We start from the raw sequence: 18,467 nt of genomic DNA, 5'->3' as shown, positions 1-18,467 counted from the left end.
ACGGCAGCCGCGCCCTTCGCCGACCCGCTCCGCCCTCCTCCACACTCAGGGCCTGGGGCTGCGGGGCTGAATCGTGAGGCTTTCCAGCCCAGGACTTCACCTCTGGCCCCTTTCACACCCGGGATCTTGGGAAGAAGAAACAAAACCAAACACAGCCAAAGCCATCTCCTCCGACCCGGGGCCCCTCCACATCCCTTCCGATCCCGGGTTCCTGCCGGCCTCCCGGGGCGTTTCTCCCAGGCAGGCCTTCGCGGCCACTACACGGGGCTGAGCACTCGAGTCCTCGGGCGTCACGGGGCCCGCGGCCACGCCAAGCACGCACGACTCCCGGGTCTCGTCTGCTCCTGGGTGCCCTGGGCCTCTTCCCTGTGCCGCTGCTGGGTCTTGTGCCCCTGCTTGGCCTCCTTCAGACCCGGCCCCGTGCTACGCGGCCACGTGCTACAGGATCGTGCCAGCAGAACTGGCCCTGGCTGAGCCCCGTACCCACCCTCCTGCCATCCCTGGCCCTGCTAGCAAATGGCAGAGATCCTCTGGCCTCCGAGCCCAGACAAAAATCCTGATGCAGTTGGCCGAGGGGCCGCAAACCAAGGCTTCGCTTGTTCCCGCTCAGGCCCCAGCCATACCCTCTTGTCCTTCGGCTGCTCGTGTGTGGGGTGGGGGAGAGGAGGGTGCGTCCCCGTGCGTGCGTGCGTGGTCTGGGTGTCTCTGCGTGGTGTGTGTGTGTGTGTGTGTGTGTGTGTGTTAGATGCCGTGCCTGGTGTAGGTGGGGAAGAGCAAGCCCTCACGCACAGAGCCCCATCACACACTGGGGCCGGGCCGAGGGGGTCAATCTGCTCGGCCTGATTGCGTTGGGCATACATTGCAGAAGGTGGGTTTTCCAAGGCGGAGCAGAGGGTCCCGGCACCTGAGGTTGTCCACGGGGAGAATGTCTGTTCCACGGGGGCAAGCGGTCCCTTCCGTCGTGCCCAAGCCCATGTGACCCCGAAGGCCAGGTGGCCCCGGTCCTTGAGCTGACTGAGGAGTGCTTTGAGACCCGGAGGGTGGCACAGGCGACTGGGCGCCAGCGGCGGCCCTCCCTCCCTTTGAGCGGGACGGGGAGCTGCCGCTGGCATCCGGAGCTCTGGCGGCCTGCGCCCTCTGTCCCTGTGACCGCAGGCTCTGCCGTGGGAGGCGGGATCCCACGTAGAGGTCGCGCGCTGGCTGCCCTGTCTTGGGTTGAGCGACGGAGCGCGACGTGGAGCAGCACCCGACTGAGGCTCCCTGCTTCTCTGTCCCCTGGCGTCTTGCCCTGGACCCAGTGCACCACCTTGTGGCGAGCCCAGGTGTGGCGCGTCCCGCTGTGGGGCCCGCTGGGGTGCAGGACCCACTTTCTCATGGCTTCCGCACGTCCCTCCCCGCCCGCCTGGAGGGCAGTTGGGGAGCGGTCCCCAACGTGGCCTGGGACCAACCTCGCTGGTGACCCGTGTCGCGGGCGCGCGCCCCAGGAGAGTGTGGGGAGGGGAGAGGATTCGGGGACGTAGCTGTGAGGATTCGGTGTGCGTGGGTCTGGCGGGTGGCCCGGACGGGGTCGGGGTCGTGGTCACGGTGGGTCGTTGTGGTGGTGGTGGTGGTGGTGGTGCTGGGGGTGGTGGTGGTGGTGGGGGGGGTGGTGGCGAAGTCCCCGAAGACAAAAGGAGCAGCGAGGGAGGGAGGAGCAAAAGCCTACAGCACCCGGTATTCCCAGGCGGTCTCCCATCCAAGTACTAACCAGGCCCGACCCTGCTTAGCTTCCGAGATCAGACGAGATCGGGCGCGTTCAGGGTGGTATGGCCGTAGACGCTAGCCGCCGCCTCCGGGAGCCCCAAGAGCCTGCCGAGGGCCCCGGCGTGCGTCTCCACGCTGCTCTCCTGGCACGGCTGGGAGTCCGGGTGGGGGCTGGCAGCCCGGGGCCAGCGGCCAGAGGCCCCGCGCGCCTGCTCGGGCAGCCGGTCTCGCCCAGGTGGCCGCTGGGTGGCTTTCTTCCCGAGGTGTCCTGCTGCCAGGACGAGGGTCAAGTTTTCTCGGGGGAAAATTTCTCAGTGCTCTCGGGCGCTTGTTCTTCTGGGAATGTCCACTGCTGTGGCCAAGGCGGGGGACGCACAGCTCGGGCCAGGGCAAGCAGCCGCCCTCCTCCGTCGCCTCCTGGAGCCGTATCCTTGGGTGGGTGCGTGGCTCCCAGCGGAGGTCTCGGGGACCCTTCCGGTCCTCTTCGTCCGGAAAGCGCCACTGCCCCTCCAGCCCATCAGGAAAACGGCAGCCGCGCCCTTCGCCGACCCGCTCCGCCCTCCTCCACACTCAGGGCCTGGGGCTGCGGGGCTGAATCGTGAGGCTTTCCAGCCCAGGACTTCACCTCTGGCCCCTTTCACACCCGGGATCTTGGGAAGAAGAAACAAAACCAAACACAGCCAAAGCCATCTCCTCCGACCCGGGGCCCCTCCACATCCCTTCCGATCCCGGGTTCCTGCCGGCCTCCCGGGGCGTTTCTCCCAGGCAGGCCTTCGCGGCCACTACACGGGGCTGAGCACTCGAGTCCTCGGGCGTCACGGGGCCCGCGGCCACGCCAAGCACGCACGACTCCCGGGTCTCGTCTGCTCCTGGGTGCCCTGGGCCTCTTCCCTGTGCCGCTGCTGGGTCTTGTGCCCCTGCTTGGCCTCCTTCAGACCCGGCCCCGTGCTACGCGGCCACGTGCTACAGGATCGTGCCAGCAGAACTGGCCCTGGCTGAGCCCCGTACCCACCCTCCTGCCATCCCTGGCCCTGCTAGCAAATGGCAGAGATCCTCTGGCCTCCGAGCCCAGACAAAAATCCTGATGCAGTTGGCCGAGGGGCCGCAAACCAAGGCTTCGCTTGTTCCCGCTCAGGCCCCAGCCATACCCTCTTGTCCTTCGGCTGCTCGTGTGTGGGGTGGGGGAGAGGAGGGTGCGTCCCCGTGCGTGCGTGCGTGGTCTGGGTGTCTCTGCGTGGTGTGTGTGTGTGTGTGTGTGTGTGTGTGTGTTAGATGCCGTGCCTGGTGTAGGTGGGGAAGAGCAAGCCCTCACGCACAGAGCCCCATCACACACTGGGGCCGGGCCGAGGGGGTCAATCTGCTCGGCCTGATTGCGTTGGGCATACATTGCAGAAGGTGGGTTTTCCAAGGCGGAGCAGAGGGTCCCGGCACCTGAGGTTGTCCACGGGGAGAATGTCTGTTCCACGGGGGCAAGCGGTCCCTTCCGTCGTGCCCAAGCCCATGTGACCCCGAAGGCCAGGTGGCCCCGGTCCTTGAGCTGACTGAGGAGTGCTTTGAGACCCGGAGGGTGGCACAGGCGACTGGGCGCCAGCGGCGGCCCTCCCTCCCTTTGAGCGGGACGGGGAGCTGCCGCTGGCATCCGGAGCTCTGGCGGCCTGCGCCCTCTGTCCCTGTGACCGCAGGCTCTGCCGTGGGAGGCGGGATCCCACGTAGAGGTCGCGCGCTGGCTGCCCTGTCTTGGGTTGAGCGACGGAGCGCGACGTGGAGCAGCACCCGACTGAGGCTCCCTGCTTCTCTGTCCCCTGGCGTCTTGCCCTGGACCCAGTGCACCACCTTGTGGCGAGCCCAGGTGTGGCGCGTCCCGCTGTGGGGCCCGCTGGGGTGCAGGACCCACTTTCTCATGGCTTCCGCACGTCCCTCCCCGCCCGCCTGGAGGGCAGTTGGGGAGCGGTCCCCAACGTGGCCTGGGACCAACCTCGCTGGTGACCCGTGTCGCGGGCGCGCGCCCCAGGAGAGTGTGGGGAGGGGAGAGGATTCGGGGACGTAGCTGTGAGGATTCGGTGTGCGTGGGTCTGGCGGGTGGCCCGGACGGGGTCGGGGTCGTGGTCACGGTGGGTCGTTGTGGTGGTGGTGGTGGTGGTGGTGCTGGGGGTGGTGGTGGTGGTGGGGGGGGTGGTGGCGAAGTCCCCGAAGACAAAAGGAGCAGCGAGGGAGGGAGGAGCAAAAGCCTACAGCACCCGGTATTCCCAGGCGGTCTCCCATCCAAGTACTAACCAGGCCCGACCCTGCTTAGCTTCCGAGATCAGACGAGATCGGGCGCGTTCAGGGTGGTATGGCCGTAGACGCTAGCCGCCGCCTCCGGGAGCCCCAAGAGCCTGCCGAGGGCCCCGGCGTGCGTCTCCACGCTGCTCTCCTGGCACGGCTGGGAGTCCGGGTGGGGGCTGGCAGCCCGGGGCCAGCGGCCAGAGGCCCCGCGCGCCTGCTCGGGCAGCCGGTCTCGCCCAGGTGGCCGCTGGGTGGCTTTCTTCCCGAGGTGTCCTGCTGCCAGGACGAGGGTCAAGTTTTCTCGGGGGAAAATTTCTCAGTGCTCTCGGGCGCTTGTTCTTCTGGGAATGTCCACTGCTGTGGCCAAGGCGGGGGACGCACAGCTCGGGCCAGGGCAAGCAGCCGCCCTCCTCCGTCGCCTCCTGGAGCCGTATCCTTGGGTGGGTGCGTGGCTCCCAGCGGAGGTCTCGGGGACCCTTCCGGTCCTCTTCGTCCGGAAAGCGCCACTGCCCCTCCAGCCCATCATGAAAACGGCAGCCGCGCCCTTCGCCGACCCGCTCCGCCCTCCTCCACACTCAGGGCCTGGGGCTGCGGGGCTGAATCGTGAGGCTTTCCAGCCCAGGACTTCACCTCTGGCCCCTTTCACACCCGGGATCTTGGGAAGAAGAAACAAAACCAAACACAGCCAAAGCCATCTCCTCCGACCCGGGGCCCCTCCACATCCCTTCCGATCCCGGGTTCCTGCCGGCCTCCCGGGGCGTTTCTCCCAGGCAGGCCTTCGCGGCCACTACACGGGGCTGAGCACTCGAGTCCTCGGGCGTCACGGGGCCCGCGGCCACGCCAAGCACGCACGACTCCCGGGTCTCGTCTGCTCCTGGGTGCCCTGGGCCTCTTCCCTGTGCCGCTGCTGGGTCTTGTGCCCCTGCTTGGCCTCCTTCAGACCCGGCCCCGTGCTACGCGGCCACGTGCTACAGGATCGTGCCAGCAGAACTGGCCCTGGCTGAGCCCCGTACCCACCCTCCTGCCATCCCTGGCCCTGCTAGCAAATGGCAGAGATCCTCTGGCCTCCGAGCCCAGACAAAAATCCTGATGCAGTTGGCCGAGGGGCCGCAAACCAAGGCTTCGCTTGTTCCCGCTCAGGCCCCAGCCATACCCTCTTGTCCTTCGGCTGCTCGTGTGTGGGGTGGGGGAGAGGAGGGTGCGTCCCCGTGCGTGCGTGCGTGGTCTGGGTGTCTCTGCGTGGTGTGTGTGTGTGTGTGTGTGTGTGTTAGATGCCGTGCCTGGTGTAGGTGGGGAAGAGCAAGCCCTCACGCACAGAGCCCCATCACACACTGGGGCCGGGCCGAGGGGGTCAATCTGCTCGGCCTGATTGCGTTGGGCATACATTGCAGAAGGTGGGTTTTCCAAGGCGGAGCAGAGGGTCCCGGCACCTGAGGTTGTCCACGGGGAGAATGTCTGTTCCACGGGGGCAAGCGGTCCCTTCCGTCGTGCCCAAGCCCATGTGACCCCGAAGGCCAGGTGGCCCCGGTCCTTGAGCTGACTGAGGAGTGCTTTGAGACCCGGAGGGTGGCACAGGCGACTGGGCGCCAGCGGCGGCCCTCCCTCCCTTTGAGCGGGACGGGGAGCTGCCGCTGGCATCCGGAGCTCTGGCGGCCTGCGCCCTCTGTCCCTGTGACCGCAGGCTCTGCCGTGGGAGGCGGGATCCCACGTAGAGGTCGCGCGCTGGCTGCCCTGTCTTGGGTTGAGCGACGGAGCGCGACGTGGAGCAGCACCCGACTGAGGCTCCCTGCTTCTCTGTCCCCTGGCGTCTTGCCCTGGACCCAGTGCACCACCTTGTGGCGAGCCCAGGTGTGGCGCGTCCCGCTGTGGGGCCCGCTGGGGTGCAGGACCCACTTTCTCATGGCTTCCGCACGTCCCTCCCCGCCCGCCTGGAGGGCAGTTGGGGAGCGGTCCCCAACGTGGCCTGGGACCAACCTCGCTGGTGACCCGTGTCGCGGGCGCGCGCCCCAGGAGAGTGTGGGGAGGGGAGAGGATTCGGGGACGTAGCTGTGAGGATTCGGTGTGCGTGGGTCTGGCGGGTGGCCCGGACGGGGTCGGGGTCGTGGTCACGGTGGGTCGTTGTGGTGGTGGTGGTGGTGGTGGTGCTGGGGGTGGTGGTGGTGGTGGGGGGGGTGGTGGCGAAGTCCCCGAAGACAAAAGGAGCAGCGAGGGAGGGAGGAGCAAAAGCCTACAGCACCCGGTATTCCCAGGCGGTCTCCCATCCAAGTACTAACCAGGCCCGACCCTGCTTAGCTTCCGAGATCAGACGAGATCGGGCGCGTTCAGGGTGGTATGGCCGTAGACGCTAGCCGCCGCCTCCGGGAGCCCCAAGAGCCTGCCGAGGGCCCCGGCGTGCGTCTCCACGCTGCTCTCCTGGCACGGCTGGGAGTCCGGGTGGGGGCTGGCAGCCCGGGGCCAGCGGCCAGAGGCCCCGCGCGCCTGCTCGGGCAGCCGGTCTCGCCCAGGTGGCCGCTGGGTGGCTTTCTTCCCGAGGTGTCCTGCTGCCAGGACGAGGGTCAAGTTTTCTCGGGGGAAAATTTCTCAGTGCTCTCGGGCGCTTGTTCTTCTGGGAATGTCCACTGCTGTGGCCAAGGCGGGGGACGCACAGCTCGGGCCAGGGCAAGCAGCCGCCCTCCTCCGTCGCCTCCTGGAGCCGTATCCTTGGGTGGGTGCGTGGCTCCCAGCGGAGGTCTCGGGGACCCTTCCGGTCCTCTTCGTCCGGAAAGCGCCACTGCCCCTCCAGCCCATCAGGAAAACGGCAGCCGCGCCCTTCGCCGACCCGCTCCGCCCTCCTCCACACTCAGGGCCTGGGGCTGCGGGGCTGAATCGTGAGGCTTTCCAGCCCAGGACTTCACCTCTGGCCCCTTTCACACCCGGGATCTTGGGAAGAAGAAACAAAACCAAACACAGCCAAAGCCATCTCCTCCGACCCGGGGCCCCTCCACATCCCTTCCGATCCCGGGTTCCTGCCGGCCTCCCGGGGCGTTTCTCCCAGGCAGGCCTTCGCGGCCACTACACGGGGCTGAGCACTCGAGTCCTCGGGCGTCACGGGGCCCGCGGCCACGCCAAGCACGCACGACTCCCGGGTCTCGTCTGCTCCTGGGTGCCCTGGGCCTCTTCCCTGTGCCGCTGCTGGGTCTTGTGCCCCTGCTTGGCCTCCTTCAGACCCGGCCCCGTGCTACGCGGCCACGTGCTACAGGATCGTGCCAGCAGAACTGGCCCTGGCTGAGCCCCGTACCCACCCTCCTGCCATCCCTGGCCCTGCTAGCAAATGGCAGAGATCCTCTGGCCTCCGAGCCCAGACAAAAATCCTGATGCAGTTGGCCGAGGGGCCGCAAACCAAGGCTTCGCTTGTTCCCGCTCAGGCCCCAGCCATACCCTCTTGTCCTTCGGCTGCTCGTGTGTGGGGTGGGGGAGAGGAGGGTGCGTCCCCGTGCGTGCGTGCGTGGTCTGGGTGTCTCTGCGTGGTGTGTGTGTGTGTGTGTGTGTGTGTGTGTTAGATGCCGTGCCTGGTGTAGGTGGGGAAGAGCAAGCCCTCACGCACAGAGCCCCATCACACACTGGGGCCGGGCCGAGGGGGTCAATCTGCTCGGCCTGATTGCGTTGGGCATACATTGCAGAAGGTGGGTTTTCCAAGGCGGAGCAGAGGGTCCCGGCACCTGAGGTTGTCCACGGGGAGAATGTCTGTTCCACGGGGGCAAGCGGTCCCTTCCGTCGTGCCCAAGCCCATGTGACCCCGAAGGCCAGGTGGCCCCGGTCCTTGAGCTGACTGAGGAGTGCTTTGAGACCCGGAGGGTGGCACAGGCGACTGGGCGCCAGCGGCGGCCCTCCCTCCCTTTGAGCGGGACGGGGAGCTGCCGCTGGCATCCGGAGCTCTGGCGGCCTGCGCCCTCTGTCCCTGTGACCGCAGGCTCTGCCGTGGGAGGCGGGATCCCACGTAGAGGTCGCGCGCTGGCTGCCCTGTCTTGGGTTGAGCGACGGAGCGCGACGTGGAGCAGCACCCGACTGAGGCTCCCTGCTTCTCTGTCCCCTGGCGTCTTGCCCTGGACCCAGTGCACCACCTTGTGGCGAGCCCAGGTGTGGCGCGTCCCGCTGTGGGGCCCGCTGGGGTGCAGGACCCACTTTCTCATGGCTTCCGCACGTCCCTCCCCGCCCGCCTGGAGGGCAGTTGGGGAGCGGTCCCCAACGTGGCCTGGGACCAACCTCGCTGGTGACCCGTGTCGCGGGCGCGCGCCCCAGGAGAGTGTGGGGAGGGGAGAGGATTCGGGGACGTAGCTGTGAGGATTCGGTGTGCGTGGGTCTGGCGGGTGGCCCGGACGGGGTCGGGGTCGTGGTCACGGTGGGTCGTTGTGGTGGTGGTGGTGGTGGTGGTGCTGGGGGTGGTGGTGGTGGTGGGGGGGGTGGTGGCGAAGTCCCCGAAGACAAAAGGAGCAGCGAGGGAGGGAGGAGCAAAAGCCTACAGCACCCGGTATTCCCAGGCGGTCTCCCATCCAAGTACTAACCAGGCCCGACCCTGCTTAGCTTCCGAGATCAGACGAGATCGGGCGCGTTCAGGGTGGTATGGCCGTAGACGCTAGCCGCCGCCTCCGGGAGCCCCAAGAGCCTGCCGAGGGCCCCGGCGTGCGTCTCCACGCTGCTCTCCTGGCACGGCTGGGAGTCCGGGTGGGGGCTGGCAGCCCGGGGCCAGCGGCCAGAGGCCCCGCGCGCCTGCTCGGGCAGCCGGTCTCGCCCAGGTGGCCGCTGGGTGGCTTTCTTCCCGAGGTGTCCTGCTGCCAGGACGAGGGTCAAGTTTTCTCGGGGGAAAATTTCTCAGTGCTCTCGGGCGCTTGTTCTTCTGGGAATGTCCACTGCTGTGGCCAAGGCGGGGGACGCACAGCTCGGGCCAGGGCAAGCAGCCGCCCTCCTCCGTCGCCTCCTGGAGCCGTATCCTTGGGTGGGTGCGTGGCTCCCAGCGGAGGTCTCGGGGACCCTTCCGGTCCTCTTCGTCCGGAAAGCGCCACTGCCCCTCCAGCCCATCAGGAAAACGGCAGCCGCGCCCTTCGCCGACCCGCTCCGCCCTCCTCCACACTCAGGGCCTGGGGCTGCGGGGCTGAATCGTGAGGCTTTCCAGCCCAGGACTTCACCTCTGGCCCCTTTCACACCCGGGATCTTGGGAAGAAGAAACAAAACCAAACACAGCCAAAGCCATCTCCTCCGACCCGGGGCCCCTCCACATCCCTTCCGATCCCGGGTTCCTGCCGGCCTCCCGGGGCGTTTCTCCCAGGCAGGCCTTCGCGGCCACTACACGGGGCTGAGCACTCGAGTCCTCGGGCGTCACGGGGCCCGCGGCCACGCCAAGCACGCACGACTCCCGGGTCTCGTCTGCTCCTGGGTGCCCTGGGCCTCTTCCCTGTGCCGCTGCTGGGTCTTGTGCCCCTGCTTGGCCTCCTTCAGACCCGGCCCCGTGCTACGCGGCCACGTGCTACAGGATCGTGCCAGCAGAACTGGCCCTGGCTGAGCCCCGTACCCACCCTCCTGCCATCCCTGGCCCTGCTAGCAAATGGCAGAGATCCTCTGGCCTCCGAGCCCAGACAAAAATCCTGATGCAGTTGGCCGAGGGGCCGCAAACCAAGGCTTCGCTTGTTCCCGCTCAGGCCCCAGCCATACCCTCTTGTCCTTCGGCTGCTCGTGTGTGGGGTGGGGGAGAGGAGGGTGCGTCCCCGTGCGTGCGTGCGTGGTCTGGGTGTCTCTGCGTGGTGTGTGTGTGTGTGTGTGTGTGTGTGTGTTAGATGCCGTGCCTGGTGTAGGTGGGGAAGAGCAAGCCCTCACGCACAGAGCCCCATCACACACTGGGGCCGGGCCGAGGGGGTCAATCTGCTCGGCCTGATTGCGTTGGGCATACATTGCAGAAGGTGGGTTTTCCAAGGCGGAGCAGAGGGTCCCGGCACCTGAGGTTGTCCACGGGGAGAATGTCTGTTCCACGGGGGCAAGCGGTCCCTTCCGTCGTGCCCAAGCCCATGTGACCCCGAAGGCCAGGTGGCCCCGGTCCTTGAGCTGACTGAGGAGTGCTTTGAGACCCGGAGGGTGGCACAGGCGACTGGGCGCCAGCGGCGGCCCTCCCTCCCTTTGAGCGGGACGGGGAGCTGCCGCTGGCATCCGGAGCTCTGGCGGCCTGCGCCCTCTGTCCCTGTGACCGCAGGCTCTGCCGTGGGAGGCGGGATCCCACGTAGAGGTCGCGCGCTGGCTGCCCTGTCTTGGGTTGAGCGACGGAGCGCGACGTGGAGCAGCACCCGACTGAGGCTCCCTGCTTCTCTGTCCCCTGGCGTCTTGCCCTGGACCCAGTGCACCACCTTGTGGCGAGCCCAGGTGTGGCGCGTCCCGCTGTGGGGCCCGCTGGGGTGCAGGACCCACTTTCTCATGGCTTCCGCACGTCCCTCCCCGCCCGCCTGGAGGGCAGTTGGGGAGCGGTCCCCAACGTGGCCTGGGACCAACCTCGCTGGTGACCCGTGTCGCGGGCGCGCGCCCCAGGAGAGTGTGGGGAGGGGAGAGGATTCGGGGACGTAGCTGTGAGGATTCGGTGTGCGTGGGTCTGGCGGGTGGCCCGGACGGGGTCGGGGTCGTGGTCACGGTGGGTCGTTGTGGTGGTGGTGGTGGTGGTGGTGCTGGGGGTGGTGGTGGTGGTGGGGGGGGTGGTGGCGAAGTCCCCGAAGACAAAAGGAGCAGCGAGGGAGGGAGGAGCAAAAGCCTACAGCACCCGGTATTCCCAGGCGGTCTCCCATCCAAGTACTAACCAGGCCCGACCCTGCTTAGCTTCCGAGATCAGACGAGATCGGGCGCGTTCAGGGTGGTATGGCCGTAGACGCTAGCCGCCGCCTCCGGGAGCCCCAAGAGCCTGCCGAGGGCCCCGGCGTGCGTCTCCACGCTGCTCTCCTGGCACGGCTGGGAGTCCGGGTGGGGGCTGGCAGCCCGGGGCCAGCGGCCAGAGGCCCCGCGCGCCTGCTCGGGCAGCCGGTCTCGCCCAGGTGGCCGCTGGGTGGCTTTCTTCCCGAGGTGTCCTGCTGCCAGGACGAGGGTCAAGTTTTCTCGGGGGAAAATTTCTCAGTGCTCTCGGGCGCTTGTTCTTCTGGGAATGTCCACTGCTGTGGCCAAGGCGGGGGACGCACAGCTCGGGCCAGGGCAAGCAGCCGCCCTCCTCCGTCGCCTCCTGGAGCCGTATCCTTGGGTGGGTGCGTGGCTCCCAGCGGAGGTCTCGGGGACCCTTCCGGTCCTCTTCGTCCGGAAAGCGCCACTGCCCCTCCAGCCCATCAGGAAAACGGCAGCCGCGCCCTTCGCCGACCCGCTCCGCCCTCCTCCACACTCAGGGCCTGGGGCTGCGGGGCTGAATCGTGAGGCTTTCCAGCCCAGGACTTCACCTCTGGCCCCTTTCACACCCGGGATCTTGGGAAGAAGAAACAAAACCAAACACAGCCAAAGCCATCTCCTCCGACCCGGGGCCCCTCCACATCCCTTCCGATCCCGGGTTCCTGCCGGCCTCCCGGGGCGTTTCTCCCAGGCAGGCCTTCGCGGCCACTACACGGGGCTGAGCACTCGAGTCCTCGGGCGTCACGGGGCCCGCGGCCACGCCAAGCACGCACGACTCCCGGGTCTCGTCTGCTCCTGGGTGCCCTGGGCCTCTTCCCTGTGCCGCTGCTGGGTCTTGTGCCCCTGCTTGGCCTCCTTCAGACCCGGCCCCGTGCTACGCGGCCACGTGCTACAGGATCGTGCCAGCAGAACTGGCCCTGGCTGAGCCCCGTACCCACCCTCCTGCCATCCCTGGCCCTGCTAGCAAATGGCAGAGATCCTCTGGCCTCCGAGCCCAGACAAAAATCCTGATGCAGTTGGCCGAGGGGCCGCAAACCAAGGCTTCGCTTGTTCCCGCTCAGGCCCCAGCCATACCCTCTTGTCCTTCGGCTGCTCGTGTGTGGGGTGGGGGAGAGGAGGGTGCGTCCCCGTGCGTGCGTGCGTGGTCTGGGTGTCTCTGCGTGGTGTGTGTGTGTGTGTGTGTGTGTGTGTGTTAGATGCCGTGCCTGGTGTAGGTGGGGAAGAGCAAGCCCTCACGCACAGAGCCCCATCACACACTGGGGCCGGGCCGAGGGGGTCAATCTGCTCGGCCTGATTGCGTTGGGCATACATTGCAGAAGGTGGGTTTTCCAAGGCGGAGCAGAGGGTCCCGGCACCTGAGGTTGTCCACGGGGAGAATGTCTGTTCCACGGGGGCAAGCGGTCCCTTCCGTCGTGCCCAAGCCCATGTGACCCCGAAGGCCAGGTGGCCCCGGTCCTTGAGCTGACTGAGGAGTGCTTTGAGACCCGGAGGGTGGCACAGGCGACTGGGCGCCAGCGGCGGCCCTCCCTCCCTTTGAGCGGGACGGGGAGCTGCCGCTGGCATCCGGAGCTCTGGCGGCCTGCGCCCTCTGTCCCTGTGACCGCAGGCTCTGCCGTGGGAGGCGGGATCCCACGTAGAGGTCGCGCGCTGGCTGCCCTGTCTTGGGTTGAGCGACGGAGCGCGACGTGGAGCAGCACCCGACTGAGGCTCCCTGCTTCTCTGTCCCCTGGCGTCTTGCCCTGGACCCAGTGCACCACCTTGTGGCGAGCCCAGGTGTGGCGCGTCCCGCTGTGGGGCCCGCTGGGGTGCAGGACCCACTTTCTCATGGCTTCCGCACGTCCCTCCCCGCCCGCCTGGAGGGCAGTTGGGGAGCGGTCCCCAACGTGGCCTGGGACCAACCTCGCTGGTGACCCGTGTCGCGGGCGCGCGCCCCAGGAGAGTGTGGGGAGGGGAGAGGATTCGGGGACGTAGCTGTGAGGATTCGGTGTGCGTGGGTCTGGCGGGTGGCCCGGACGGGGTCGGGGTCGTGGTCACGGTGGGTCGTTGTGGTGGTGGTGGTGGTGGTGGTGCTGGGGGTGGTGGTGGTGGTGGGGGGGGTGGTGGCGAAGTCCCCGAAGACAAAAGGAGCAGCGAGGGAGGGAGGAGCAAAAGCCTACAGCACCCGGTATTCCCAGGCGGTCTCCCATCCAAGTACTAACCAGGCCCGACCCTGCTTAGCTTCCGAGATCAGACGAGATCGGGCGCGTTCAGGGTGGTATGGCCGTAGACGCTAGCCGCCGCCTCCGGGAGCCCCAAGAGCCTGCCGAGGGCCCCGGCGTGCGTCTCCACGCTGCTCTCCTGGCACGGCTGGGAGTCCGGGTGGGGGCTGGCAGCCCGGGGCCAGCGGCCAGAGGCCCCGCGCGCCTGCTCGGGCAGCCGGTCTCGCCCAGGTGGCCGCTGGGTGGCTTTCTTCCCGAGGTGTCCTGCTGCCAGGACGAGGGTCAAGTTTTCTCGGGGGAAAATTTCTCAGTGCTCTCGGGCGCTTGTTCTTCTGGGAATGTCCACTGCTGTGGCCAAGGCGGGGGACGCACAGCTCGGGCCAGGGCAAGCAGCCGCCCTCCTCCGTCGCCTCCTGGAGCCGTATCCTTGGGTGGGTGCGTGGCTCCCAGCGGAGGTCTCGGGGACCCTTCCGGTCCTCTTCGTCCGGAAAGCGCCACTGCCCCTCCAGCCCATCAGGAAAACGGCAGCCGCGCCCTTCGCCGACCCGCTCCGCCCTCCTCCACACTCAGGGCCTGGGGCTGCGGGGCTGAATCGTGAGGCTTTCCAGCCCAGGACTTCACCTCTGGCCCCTTTCACACCCGGGATCTTGGGAAGAAGAAACAAAACCAAACACAGCCAAAGCCATCTCCTCCGACCCGGGGCCCCTCCACATCCCTTCCGATCCCGGGTTCCTGCCGGCCTCCCGGGGCGTTTCTCCCAGGCAGGCCTTCGCGGCCACTACACGGGGCTGAGCACTCGAGTCCTCGGGCGTCACGGGGCCCGCGGCCACGCCAAGCACGCACGACTCCCGGGTCTCGTCTGCTCCTGGGTGCCCTGGGCCTCTTCCCTGTGCCGCTGCTGGGTCTTGTGCCCCTGCTTGGCCTCCTTCAGACCCGGCCCCGTGCTACGCGGCCACGTGCTACAGGATCGTGCCAGCAGAACTGGCCCTGGCTGAGCCCCGTACCCACCCTCCTGCCATCCCTGGCCCTGCTAGCAAATGGCAGAGATCCTCTGGCCTCCGAGCCCAGACAAAAATCCTGATGCAGTTGGCCGAGGGGCCGCAAACCAAGGCTTCGCTTGTTCCCGCTCAGGCCCCAGCCATACCCTCTTGTCCTTCGGCTGCTCGTGTGTGGGGTGGGGGAGAGGAGGGTGCGTCCCCGTGCGTGCGTGCGTGGTCTGGGTGTCTCTGCGTGGTGTGTGTGTGTGTGTGTGTGTGTGTGTAGATGCCGTGCCTGGTGTAGGTGGGGAAGAGCAAGCCCTCACGCACAGAGCCCCATCACACACTGGGGCCGGGCCGAGGGGGTCAATCTGCTCGGCCTGATTGCGTTGGGCATACATTGCAGAAGGTGGGTTTTCCAAGGCGGAGCAGAGGGTCCCGGCACCTGAGGTTGTCCACGGGGAGAATGTCTGTTCCACGGGGGCAAGCGGTCCCTTCCGTCGTGCCCAAGCCCATGTGACCCCGAAGGCCAGGTGGCCCCGGTCCTTGAGCTGACTGAGGAGTGCTTTGAGACCCGGAGGGTGGCACAGGCGACTGGGCGCCAGCGGCGGCCCTCCCTCCCTTTGAGCGGGACGGGGAGCTGCCGCTGGCATCCGGAGCTCTGGCGGCCTGCGCCCTCTGTCCCTGTGACCGCAGGCTCTGCCGTGGGAGGCGGGATCCCACGTAGAGGTCGCGCGCTGGCTGCCCTGTCTTGGGTTGAGCGACGGAGCGCGACGTGGAGCAGCACCCGACTGAGGCTCCCTGCTTCTCTGTCCCCTGGCGTCTTGCCCTGGACCCAGTGCACCACCTTGTGGCGAGCCCAGGTGTGGCGCGTCCCGCTGTGGGGCCCGCTGGGGTGCAGGACCCACTTTCTCATTTTCTCATGGCTTCCGCACGTCCCTCCCCGCCCGCCTGGAGGGCAGTTGGGGAGCGGTCCCCAACGTGGCCTGGGACCAACCTCGCTGGTGACCCGTGTCGCGGGCGCGCGCCCCAGGAGAGTGTGGGGAGGGGAGAGGATTCGGGGACGTAGCTGTGAGGATTCGGTGTGCGTGGGTCTGGCGGGTGGCCCGGACGGGGTCGGGGTCGTGGTCACGGTGGGTCGTTGTGGTGGTGGTGGTGGTGGTGGTGCTGGGGGTGGTGGTGGTGGTGGGGGGGGTGGTGGCGAAGTCCCCGAAGACAAAAGGAGCAGCGAGGGAGGGAGGAGCAAAAGCCTACAGCACCCGGTATTCCCAGGCGGTCTCCCATCCAAGTACTAACCAGGCCCGACCCTGCTTAGCTTCCGAGATCAGACGAGATCGGGCGCGTTCAGGGTGGTATGGCCGTAGACGCTAGCCGCCGCCTCCGGGAGCCCCAAGAGCCTGCCGAGGGCCCCGGCGTGCGTCTCCACGCTGCTCTCCTGGCACGGCTGGGAGTCCGGGTGGGGGCTGGCAGCCCGGGGCCAGCGGCCAGAGGCCCCGCGCGCCTGCTCGGGCAGCCGGTCTCGCCCAGGTGGCCGCTGGGTGGCTTTCTTCCCGAGGTGTCCTGCTGCCAGGACGAGGGTCAAGTTTTCTCGGGGGAAAATTTCTCAGTGCTCTCGGGCGCTTGTTCTTCTGGGAATGTCCACTGCTGTGGCCAAGGCGGGGGACGCACAGCTCGGGCCAGGGCAAGCAGCCGCCCTCCTCCGTCGCCTCCTGGAGCCGTATCCTTGGGTGGGTGCGTGGCTCCCAGCGGAGGTCTCGGGGACCCTTCCGGTCCTCTTCGTCCGGAAAGCGCCACTGCCCCTCCAGCCCATCAGGAAAACGGCAGCCGCGCCCTTCGCCGACCCGCTCCGCCCTCCTCCACACTCAGGGCCTGGGGCTGCGGGGCTGAATCGTGAGGCTTTCCAGCCCAGGACTTCACCTCTGGCCCCTTTCACACCCGGGATCTTGGGAAGAAGAAACAAAACCAAACACAGCCAAAGCCATCTCCTCCGACCCGGGGCCCCTCCACATCCCTTCCGATCCCGGGTTCCTGCCGGCCTCCCGGGGCGTTTCTCCCAGGCAGGCCTTCGCGGCCACTACACGGGGCTGAGCACTCGAGTCCTCGGGCGTCACGGGGCCCGCGGCCACGCCAAGCACGCACGACTCCCGGGTCTCGTCTGCTCCTGGGTGCCCTGGGCCTCTTCCCTGTGCCGCTGCTGGGTCTTGTGCCCCTGCTTGGCCTCCTTCAGACCCGGCCCCGTGCTACGCGGCCACGTGCTACAGGATCGTGCCAGCAGAACTGGCCCTGGCTGAGCCCCGTACCCACCCTCCTGCCATCCCTGGCCCTGCTAGCAAATGGCAGAGATCCTCTGGCCTCCGAGCCCAGACAAAAATCCTGATGCAGTTGGCCGAGGGGCCGCAAACCAAGGCTTCGCTTGTTCCCGCTCAGGCCCCAGCCATACCCTCTTGTCCTTCGGCTGCTCGTGTGTGGGGTGGGGGAGAGGAGGGTGCGTCCCCGTGCGTGCGTGCGTGGTCTGGGTGTCTCTGCGTGGTGTGTGTGTGTGTGTGTGTGTGTGTGTGTTAGATGCCGTGCCTGGTGTAGGTGGGGAAGAGCAAGCCCTCACGCACAGAGCCCCATCACACACTGGGGCCGGGCCGAGGGGGTCAATCTGCTCGGCCTGATTGCGTTGGGCATACATTGCAGAAGGTGGGTTTTCCAAGGCGGAGCAGAGGGTCCCGGCACCTGAGGTTGTCCACGGGGAGAATGTCTGTTCCACGGGGGCAAGCGGTCCCTTCCGTCGTGCCCAAGCCCATGTGACCCCGAAGGCCAGGTGGCCCCGGTCCTTGAGCTGACTGAGGAGTGCTTTGAGACCCGGAGGGTGGCACAGGCGACTGGGCGCCAGCGGCGGCCCTCCCTCCCTTTGAGCGGGACGGGGAGCTGCCGCTGGCATCCGGAGCTCTGGCGGCCTGCGCCCTCTGTCCCTGTGACCGCAGGCTCTGCCGTGGGAGGCGGGATCCCACGTAGAGGTCGCGCGCTGGCTGCCCTGTCTTGGGTTGAGCGACGGAGCGCGACGTGGAGCAGCACCCGACTGAGGCTCCCTGCTTCTCTGTCCCCTGGCGTCTTGCCCTGGACCCAGTGCACCACCTTGTGGCGAGCCCAGGTGTGGCGCGTCCCGCTGTGGGGCCCGCTGGGGTGCAGGACCCACTTTCTCATGGCTTCCGCACGTCCCTCCCCGCCCGCCTGGAGGGCAGTTGGGGAGCGGTCCCCAACGTGGCCTGGGACCAACCTCGCTGGTGACCCGTGTCGCGGGCGCGCGCCCCAGGAGAGTGTGGGGAGGGGAGAGGATTCGGGGACGTAGCTGTGAGGATTCGGTGTGCGTGGGTCTGGCGGGTGGCCCGGACGGGGTCGGGGTCGTGGTCACGGTGGGTCGTTGTGGTGGTGGTGGTGGTGGTGGTGCTGGGGGTGGTGGTGGTGGTGGGGGGGGTGGTGGCGAAGTCCCCGAAGACAAAAGGAGCAGCGAGGGAGGGAGGAGCAAAAGCCTACAGCACCCGGTATTCCCAGGCGGTCTCCCATCCAAGTACTAACCAGGCCCGACCCTGCTTAGCTTCCGAGATCAGACGAGATCGGGCGCGTTCAGGGTGGTATGGCCGTAGACGCTAGCCGCCGCCTCCGGGAGCCCCAAGAGCCTGCCGAGGGCCCCGGCGTGCGTCTCCACGCTGCTCTCCTGGCACGGCTGGGAGTCCGGGTGGGGGCTGGCAGCCCGGGGCCAGCGGCCAGAGGCCCCGCGCGCCTGCTCGGGCAGCCGGTCTCGCCCAGGTGGCCGCTGGGTGGCTTTCTTCCCGAGGTGTCCTGCTGCCAGGACGAGGGTCAAGTTTTCTCGGGGGAAAATTTCTCAGTGCTCTCGGGCGCTTGTTCTTCTGGGAATGTCCACTGCTGTGGCCAAGGCGGGGGACGCACAGCTCGGGCCAGGGCAAGCAGCCGCCCTCCTCCGTCGCCTCCTGGAGCCGTATCCTTGGGTGGGTGCGTGGCTCCCAGCGGAGGTCTCGGGGACCCTTCCGGTCCTCTTCGTCCGGAAAGCGCCACTGCCCCTCCAGCCCATCAGGAAAACGGCAGCCGCGCCCTTCGCCGACCCGCTCCGCCCTCCTCCACACTCAGGGCCTGGGGCTGCGGGGCTGAATCGTGAGGCTTTCCAGCCCAGGACTTCACCTCTGGCCCCTTTCACACCCGGGATCTTGGGAAGAAGAAACAAAACCAAACACAGCCAAAGCCATCTCCTCCGACCCGGGGCCCCTCCACATCCCTTCCGATCCCGGGTTCCTGCCGGCCTCCCGGGGCGTTTCTCCCAGGCAGGCCTTCGCGGCCACTACACGGGGCTGAGCACTCGAGTCCTCGGGCGTCACGGGGCCCGCGGCCACGCCAAGCACGC

At 67.8% G+C, this 18,467-nt stretch overlaps 8 non-coding genes across 8 annotated transcripts; all 8 read right to left on the bottom strand.

The window, feature by feature from the left end:
- Positions 1 to 1,698: 1,698 nt before the first annotated feature.
- LOC141411820 (5S ribosomal RNA) lies at positions 1,699 to 1,817 on the bottom strand. The gene has a single exon (XR_012436661.1). It is a non-coding gene; the product is annotated as a 5S ribosomal RNA (ribosomal RNA).
- A 2,151-nt stretch (positions 1,818 to 3,968) lies between these two features.
- Positions 3,969 to 4,087, bottom strand: LOC141411819 (5S ribosomal RNA). The gene has a single exon (XR_012436660.1). It is a non-coding gene; the product is annotated as a 5S ribosomal RNA (ribosomal RNA).
- A 2,145-nt stretch (positions 4,088 to 6,232) lies between these two features.
- LOC141411818 (5S ribosomal RNA) lies at positions 6,233 to 6,351 on the bottom strand. The gene has a single exon (XR_012436658.1). It is a non-coding gene; the product is annotated as a 5S ribosomal RNA (ribosomal RNA).
- Positions 6,352 to 8,500: 2,149 nt separating this feature from the next.
- On the bottom strand, positions 8,501 to 8,619 carry LOC141411817 (5S ribosomal RNA). Its single transcript, XR_012436657.1, has one exon. It is a non-coding gene; the product is annotated as a 5S ribosomal RNA (ribosomal RNA).
- Positions 8,620 to 10,768: 2,149 nt separating this feature from the next.
- LOC141411816 (5S ribosomal RNA) lies at positions 10,769 to 10,887 on the bottom strand. Its single transcript, XR_012436656.1, has one exon. It is a non-coding gene; the product is annotated as a 5S ribosomal RNA (ribosomal RNA).
- Positions 10,888 to 13,036: 2,149 nt separating this feature from the next.
- On the bottom strand, positions 13,037 to 13,155 carry LOC141411815 (5S ribosomal RNA). Its single transcript, XR_012436655.1, has one exon. It is a non-coding gene; the product is annotated as a 5S ribosomal RNA (ribosomal RNA).
- Positions 13,156 to 15,309: 2,154 nt separating this feature from the next.
- Positions 15,310 to 15,428, bottom strand: LOC141411814 (5S ribosomal RNA). The gene has a single exon (XR_012436654.1). It is a non-coding gene; the product is annotated as a 5S ribosomal RNA (ribosomal RNA).
- Positions 15,429 to 17,577: 2,149 nt separating this feature from the next.
- Positions 17,578 to 17,696, bottom strand: LOC141411813 (5S ribosomal RNA). Its single transcript, XR_012436652.1, has one exon. It is a non-coding gene; the product is annotated as a 5S ribosomal RNA (ribosomal RNA).
- Between the last annotated feature and the right edge of the window lie 771 nt (positions 17,697 to 18,467).

Source organism: Castor canadensis, chromosome 10 (assembly GCF_047511655.1).
Source record: "Castor canadensis chromosome 10, mCasCan1.hap1v2, whole genome shotgun sequence".
Lineage (NCBI taxonomy): Eukaryota > Metazoa > Chordata > Mammalia > Rodentia > Castoridae > Castor > Castor canadensis.
This window is presented reverse-complemented; position numbering and strand designations above follow the sequence as displayed.